This window comes from Suricata suricatta, chromosome 14 (genome assembly GCF_006229205.1).
Source record: "Suricata suricatta isolate VVHF042 chromosome 14, meerkat_22Aug2017_6uvM2_HiC, whole genome shotgun sequence".
Taxonomy (NCBI): domain Eukaryota; kingdom Metazoa; phylum Chordata; class Mammalia; order Carnivora; family Herpestidae; genus Suricata; species Suricata suricatta.
Window position 1 is genome coordinate 87824427 of NC_043713.1, and position 7788 is coordinate 87832214.

At 62.5% G+C, this 7788-nt stretch overlaps 1 protein-coding gene across 9 annotated transcripts in view; it reads right to left on the reverse strand.

Annotated features, from left to right (window-relative positions):
• RIMBP2 (RIMS binding protein 2) overlaps positions 1–7788 on the reverse strand; it is a 93963-nt gene that overhangs the window by 60462 nt on the left and 25713 nt on the right. The gene's annotated exons all lie outside the window — the stretch shown is intronic.

The window sequence follows — 7788 nt, forward strand, 5'->3', positions numbered from 1 at the left end:
CCGACCCCACCATCACGCAGACGCCCCCGACCCCACCATCATGCAGACTTCCCTGCCCCCCACCGTCACACAGACGTGACCCCCAAGTAGCTGAAGATCAGCTGTGATGTCCCCGGGCCCCAAGGACAGGCAGAGACGGGGTCCCAAGCACCTGGCCGGGTGGCAGGAGCTCTGCCTATGGCGGAGGCGGCCCTCCTCCAAGTACCTGAGGCAAAAGCCATCTGCTCCACGGAACAGGAAACGTTACAAGTTTCACTAAACCAGTTTCTGAGGATGGCTGCTGCCTGAGCCAAATGGTGAGTTCATGCAAACCCAAAACGCAGCATTATTATCCCTTGAGCCCCCCGACCCGAGGTCTGGCCTTGTGATGCCGGTGAGTATCTGCCGCCCATCTGCCTGGCACTCGTGGCCTCCTCTCCTGGGAAGAGTCCTGAGTGTTCTGGGGACACGGCCCCTGTGCCACGTGCAGCTAGGTTACACAAAGACGCTTTGCCTGGGGACGCCGGGGGAGAGGGGACAGACACTCCTCGCCTACTGGACCCGAGCCTGAGTCAAGGGCAGAGCGGAGCACCACAGCTGTCTGGCCACCGTGAGGGGCGAGGCTGCAGCCGCCCAGGGCCTCCAGCTGGAAACCAAAACTGAAGCCAGGCAGAGGAGAGCGAGGGCAGGAGCCGCTGGATCCAGCCGTGTCTGAAGCCGTTTCGGCCGTGTGCACAACTAAAATCCCCCGTTTTCCATCCCTCAAAACCAAGAGTCCTAATGGATGCAATCGTCAGCTGTCTGAGGATACGTTTCCCACTTGAAAGCCGGAGGCGCTGCAGTTCGGGGAGGCTGTTGGCCACGTGGGGCAGGAAAGCCTGCCCCCCACCCCCTGTGGCCGCACAGACACCCCCCACACTGGGTTCATTCCCGAAGAAACCGAGAAGTGGGTCTGTGGAGAGGTTTATCTCTTGCTATTGCAGGCGCCTGCCTCAGAATTTCACGTACTAGCGAAGGATCCATATGTTCAACTGAGATTTACATTTAGAATTCTGGGTCCTAGACCAACACGGTCTGGGGCGCCGGCAGAACCAGGGATGGGACACCCAACATCTCAAAGAAGCCAGAGAGTGTTAGCTCACCAGCCTCTCGGGAGGAGGCGGGAGCCCGGCTTCCCGGCACGAGGGGCCCCGTGAAGCAGGCGGGGACTCCTGCCGACGGCACCCACACCCACCTTACGGGCGCCACTCCCCGGGGGGGGCGGGGCAGTTCAGGAGCTGGGGCAGCGAGCCGGATTAACTGCACACGCCTGAGCTCGTGCAATCTTCAGAGTACTGAAAATCGTTCCTTCCAAAGCAGAAACGAGAGTGACAAAATAACAAAACAGGGTAGAAGAGACAGCCATCCACAGAACGTACAGACATTATATAAATAACCTACTGTTGAGCCAGTTGAGTCAAAGATAGTTCCCAACTGGCAGGATGAAAAATAACCAAAAGAAAAACCCAAAGCGGTCTGTGAAAACTCCGCCAAGTTTGTGGTAATGACTCGGTTTCCGGCTTCAAGAGAGAATCGGGAGTTCGTTTTTGTAGGCTATTGCAAGCTGGGCCATTTGGGCAATCAGAATAGATTGTTAAAATTAACAGTTAAAATTGGCAGCGTTGAATTCTCAAAACATCTAAGCAACAGCTTAAGCGAGGCTCATTTGGGGGCCGCTGCCAGCTTGCGGGGAGGCTGCGACCTTCATGCAGGCACGATCTCCTAGAGAGCACGGGAACACCGGAGAGGGACCTCGGGGCCGAGGGACCCTGCTGTCCAGGGGGCCAGGCGCCCAGGGCAGTGGGCTAACACGGCGGCACGTGCAGCAGCTCCCAAGGAGGTGCAGGGGCACAGACATGCCAGCGCCAAGGTCTGGACACTTGGCTTGGATGGACAGCGCACCTAACATCCAGTCACCGCGGCGACTAGCAGAGGCCAGTAGGGATGCGGCAGGTGGTCCCCGAGCTGGGCTGGGGTCTGCGAGGAGCCTGGTGCCCAAGCAGAGGAAGCTGATGAACAGACGCTGACCCTGGGCGTGTGCTGGGGGAGCACACAGGACTGCAGCAGGTGCTCCCCTGACCGAACGCAGGGTCAGGGTCAGGCTGTGATCCTCCGTCATCCGCGCACAACAGTGAGACCCCAGGCATCCAGGAAAAACACTTGGAATGTAAGCAAAGCACCGATCACAACCCGGGTGGCAGGCTCAGCTTCTCTCATGGCACAATCCAGTGACAGCGCAGCGAGAGCCACCGTGTCCCACGTGGGAGGAGCTCTGAGCCCCAGGAAAACCCGTCAGGTCTGCAGATGAGTGTTAAATATGGAAAAGCCCTTAGATTATTGTCACGGCTCCTGTTCTCAGGCAAGGATGTCACCTGCACGAGATGTTCAAAGTCTGAAGCAGCAGAGAAGCTGGGGTCTGGCCACCAGTCACCTCGAGAGGAGGAGCCAGGGCCTGGGAACCAGCCCCCCGGGGACGGGCACTCGGGACTGGGGCGGTGGGGCGCGGTCTCAGAGATCCCTTCCGCAGGCACTGACGGATCGCCGCTCTTCCCCATCCAGGGCCCTCGGCTCGGAGATCAGGCCCGGGTTTGGGAGCACCCGCTAAGTGTGGGCGGCGATCTGGGAGCGCAGACACGCCGCTCTGGGGACAGACGATCAGCAAGTTTATGGAGCAGATGGCAGGCACGTCACCGCCTGTGTCCCGGGAAGGGAGGGGAGCCCGTGGGGGCGGGTCAGCTCGGCAGAGACTTCAGGCACAAAGGTAAGCCAGCTCTGACATCACCCGGAGACCAGGAATCCCGGGCGAAGGTCTGAGAGGGGGCAGATCAGGTGCGGCCAGCATGGCCACAGCACACAAGGAAAGTAGGGGTGGTGGGAGACGAGCAGGCCGGGAGGCGGAACTCAGGGAAGTGAGCAGGCACTGGGTCAGGGTCAGTCGGAGATCCTCTGTCATCCACGCACAGCAGGACTTTGCAAGTTTAATATAAATGTTCACAGGACACATGGTGCCTCAGTCAGTTAAGCGTCCAACTCAGGTCATAATCTCATGGCTCCTGAGATGGAGCCCCGCGTCGGGCTCTGTGCTGACAGCTCGGATGCTGTGTCTCCCTCTTTCTGCCCCTTCCCTGCTCTTAAAAACTAAAAATTAAAAAGAAGTGTTGGGTGTCCCTGTCCTGACGGTCACTGTCCGTGGCCTCTTCCTGCCCTGCCTCACTGCTGTGTCACTAGCCGCTGAAACGTCACTGGCACCAGGTGCTCGATGATTACCCAACTGTTCGTTGACTGGATGAAAGCAAGGATTCTGGACTGAGCTCTGGGCTCTGATTCCCAGGACGGGTGCCCCACAGCGGAGCCGGGGGCCTGGCTGCCCGTAGGTGGGGATTTGCCCTGCTCATCGGCCTTTTGTATTTTTAATTTTGTTTTTGATGTTTAGTTTGAGAGACAGAGAGACAGAGTCTGAGCAGAGGAAGGTCAGAGAGAAGGGGACACAGAATCCGAAGCAGCTCCAGGCTCCGAGCTGTCAGCACAGAGCCCGACGCAGGGCTCGAACTCTCAAACCGCAAGATCATGACCTGAGCTGAAGTCGGCCGCTTGACTGAGCCCCCCAGGAGCCCCCCTCTGTGTCCTCAGACGACGCCTGCACCCAGCTACCAGAGCTACGGGCCGGCTGGGCGGCCTCGCGCCTGGACCCCCACTGCAGCAGTCCTGGCGTCTGTGTCTTCCTTCCCTTCCTTCAACGTTTCCGCTTCCTTCTCTCAAGCACCACGTTGGGCAGATGGATGAGCCGAGCTTCCGGGGGAGAGAGGCACCCCAGGGAAGGTTTGGGTCCCGGTCCCCGCCAGGGGCGAAGCTGAAGCCACACGTGAGGGTCCAGCCCCGCCTGTGTTTCAAGAGAACGGACTCGCCTGCCGCCCCCGGCACGTGCTGTCCCTCTGGGAAAAGGGGCCGGGAGACGAGCCGGCAAAGCAGACACGGGCGTCCCCGAGATGCGGGCGACGGGACCCCCGGAGAAACCAGGGTGGACGCGGGGAGGCTGGGGCTCCAGGCAGGAGACTCGGGAAGGTGAGGTTACCCCTCCCCGCGGGTGACCATCCTGGGAGGGACCCCGCGCTCCGGCAGACAGTTCGGGGGAAAGGAAGTGGCGGGCACACAGGACTGAGCAACAGAACGCGGCAATCACCTCCTGGGAAAAGGAAAGGCCGTGCACAAAAGGAGGAGCTGCCATTTGCAGGGCAGGGCGGATACGGGGCTGGTGCTGCCGGGGACGCCGTTGGACCTGGAACGGGCACCGAGGCGCTGAGCTGTCGCTGGGTAAAGAACATGGGGCCACAAGCCAGCGCGGCAGCTGGTGCGCACCGTCGGCACTTAGACCCACAGGACCAGGCAAGGCCGCCCAGGGAGCCAGCGCAGACAGAGAGGAGAGGGGGTCGGCAGACCGAGTCGTGGGAACACCCCGATGTTTCCGGGCATCTGCGTGGACGGAAATTACCCTAGAGGGTGGTGTCCTGGAAGCCTGGAGTGGAGGGACTGACCACCCAGAACCACTCTGGGGCAAAGAGGATGAGGACAGAGGACCAGCCCTTGGCATGACGTCCTTGTGCAGGTGACAGCAAGGGCCACTTCATTGGCAAGAGGAGGGTGGGGTCCCGGGGCGGGGGGGCGGGGGTTGGGTCAAGAAAACCTGGAGCTCTCGTCAGAGAGAACCACCACCCTGCTGTCTCTGGACCTCAGAGAGTTCCGGGACTTTTATTGTGGTAGGGGGACCAGAGCAGACTCCAGTCAGCCCCGAGCCCTGTGAGCACCCCGGCCTGGCGGGTTCAGAGCAAACCCAGTCTGTGCTGCTCGCTGGCCATGTGGCATCCAGCCAGTTACTGGATCACAGCCTCCTCGATTCGAAACGCTCCGCTGGGTCGTAATGGGCTTGAACCGAGTCCCTCTTGTTAAAAACCGTCCCTGGCACCCGGGAAGCCCCCAGCCTCTTTCAGGGTAAAGATGCCCTTTGTCTCCTCAGCCCTTTCTGATTCCTGTGACATGTGACCCCGTGACTTCCCCGGCCCGTGTCCCCACCCCAGGAGGTCCACTGCCCAAAAGTCTTCACAGCCCGGGGATGCTGACACGGAAAGGGAACGCCCCTCAACGGTCTTCTCCTAGGAAATGAAAACACGACAACGGGTCACCTGAGAGGTCACGATGTGGGGCGACGGCCCCCCTCCCGCAGCCCGGGGCCCCGCCCGCATCCGAGACGGCCTCAGCCCAGCTAGCTTCGGCCAGAGCCACACTGACGGCTGAGGCCGGACAGGCCCCGAGTCAGCCTGGACGTCCCCCTCCCCGCACGCCACCCCCCACCCCTCCTACCACAGCCCCCGAACAGACCGCTCACCCTCCCGACTGGCGCTGGATGTGTCCGCGTCTGCCCTCTGCGGCCGCTGCCCCAGCCCGGACGCCAGGCTCCACGGCCACCGCCAGCGGGCCCTCCCGCCTCTCCCCACACCAACCCGCAGTGCGATGCTCGAAGAGAGTGGATCAGACTCTGCTACACCCCCGCCCCGACCCGCCACACCCCTACCCTGACCCTTCTCCTTGGAATGGGATGAAGCTCCCTGCGTCCCTCCAGGGGCCTCTGTCCCCGGCACAGGGGACCTGAGCACGCGTCTGACCCAGGCCTCCGGCTTCGCCCTGGCGGGGCTCAGCCTGGAACCCTGCCTCTGAGAGCAGGGGGCCTTCATTCTGTCCCCTCCCCGCATGGACTCCGCACAATCTAAACTCATCTCATCCTCCATCTGAGAGGGGAGCTTCCTCTCCCTCCACGTGGGCACAGGCCACCTCCCCCCGCTGCATTCTCCTTCCGGAACAACGCCGGGCGGCTGACACGCAGGCAGCAGACAGCCCACATCTGTGGAATGGATGGATGGATGGATGGATGGATGGATGGATGGGCGGCCCAGTCAGCGAGTGTGACGTGCTGGCTCTCCCTGGTGGAAATCCTTCGCAAACACAAACTGCAGAGAAACCGCCAACCTTGTTCCAGATTCGACCTCGCTCTGCTAACGCTTTGTTTAGAAGTCAGAGCGCTGAGAAATTACACAACGGGCACCTTGATGTGCACGCATTTCTCTTCCTCTGCTCCCGCCACTCATGAGGCATCAGTGTGTCCAAAATAGAGACCGTGAGGAATGCCGGGAGAGGAGGAAGGAACTTGGAAAGCGCAGGGAAGCGGGATAACGGACTTGGCTCCAGCTCACTGTCCCCGGCGTCAGGTGCCTCGTACGGAAAACTCCAGGCTCCCGGGGATGCTCTGCTGAGAGCCGGCCTGTCGCCCTCTTGGCAGGACACGTGTTTCCGCAGCTTCTGTGCGTGGGAGGCGCCATGCTGGGGATGCGGCTTCGGGGCCGTGGGGAGCAGGCGCCAGGGCCAGGCAGCCGCGCCGGGGCTCCCGAGGTCCCTTCCGTGCAGAGAGCAAACAATCGCGGCCTGGACGCCAGTGGGCAGCAGCCTTTGTGGGGGCAACACTGCTTCTCGGAGCGCCGACCACCTCGTCACAGCAGGTGATGAGGCCGCCCGGGCTTAACGACACCTGTCCTTGATACTTGGTCCCAAACACGACTGGAGGAGCAGCCTCGCAAGTTCTCTACCAAGTCTGACCCGAAAGAGGCCGCGCGGCAGGTTCCCGCGGCCGGCAGCTGGGCAACAGCCCCGGCTCCTTCATTTCAAGATGGGAGGCCTGCACGGGGGTGGGGTGGGGGAGGGCAGCAGGTGGGGAGCAGCAGCCTGCGCCCCAGCCTCGGGAGCACCCGCCGGGTGACCAGAGCAGCAAGGCTCTGGTGCCAGGGGCCGGCTGCCCCAGCATCCGGGGAGGAGCGGCCCTGGGCGGCACACGGGGCTTCGGGAAGGAAATGAGGCCCAGCCCCAGGACCCCAAGCCCCACCTAGAGAGAGGCAGGGCCATCGCCGATGACAGAGCCGGAGGCAGTGTCCTTAGCCCCCCGGCACCACCCTGGGCACCCCCAGGATGCACCCCCTGAACTGCTCAGTCCTTCCCTCCGTTTTCTCCTCTTCATTTCTTACCCTCTCCGCTTTCTTTCCTGTGTCCTCTCCCTCCTCCCCTGCTAACGAGATCATGCTGTCAACGCCGCCCTGAGACTTGGTTTGCTCTGTTAACAACACATCACGAAAATCTCCCCAAGGCAGGAGATACAAACCAACACTGCTCCTTTGAAGGTGCCGCCGTCCGGGTGTGCAGCAGGGACACGCCACCGTGCACCCTGCCCTCACGTGGGGCTGCGCCCGTGCCACACCCCAGTGCCGGGGAAACAGCCTCCTGAACGGGAGGCCCCGCGGTCGGGATCGTCGAAGCTGACAGCTGCGTGTGCCCAAGGCTGGCGCCACCCACAACCCGGGAGCCCGGGGAGCACGCTTCCCCCACAGGCCCACCAGCATCCTAAGTTCGAGAGCGAGCCCGGGAACCCAGGTCACTGAGGGGAGCCAGGCAGCCACAGGGGAGCCCAGATGCCCCAAATCTCCCCACACCGGGAAGGAGGGCGGTAGCTCTCCGTCAACCTGGGAGGCAGACTCGGGCGGGTGGCCCCTGCATCCCCCGCCCAGGCATGACCCCCCTGCACCTCCAGCCCCAGGCACACCTCCCCCAGAACCCCCAGCCCCAGACATGCCCACCAGCACCCCCAGCCCTGGGCAACCCCCCATGCCCCCAGCCCCAGGCATGCCCCCCGCACCCCCCCTTCCCCAGGCACCCCCCCCGCACCCCCAGCCCCGG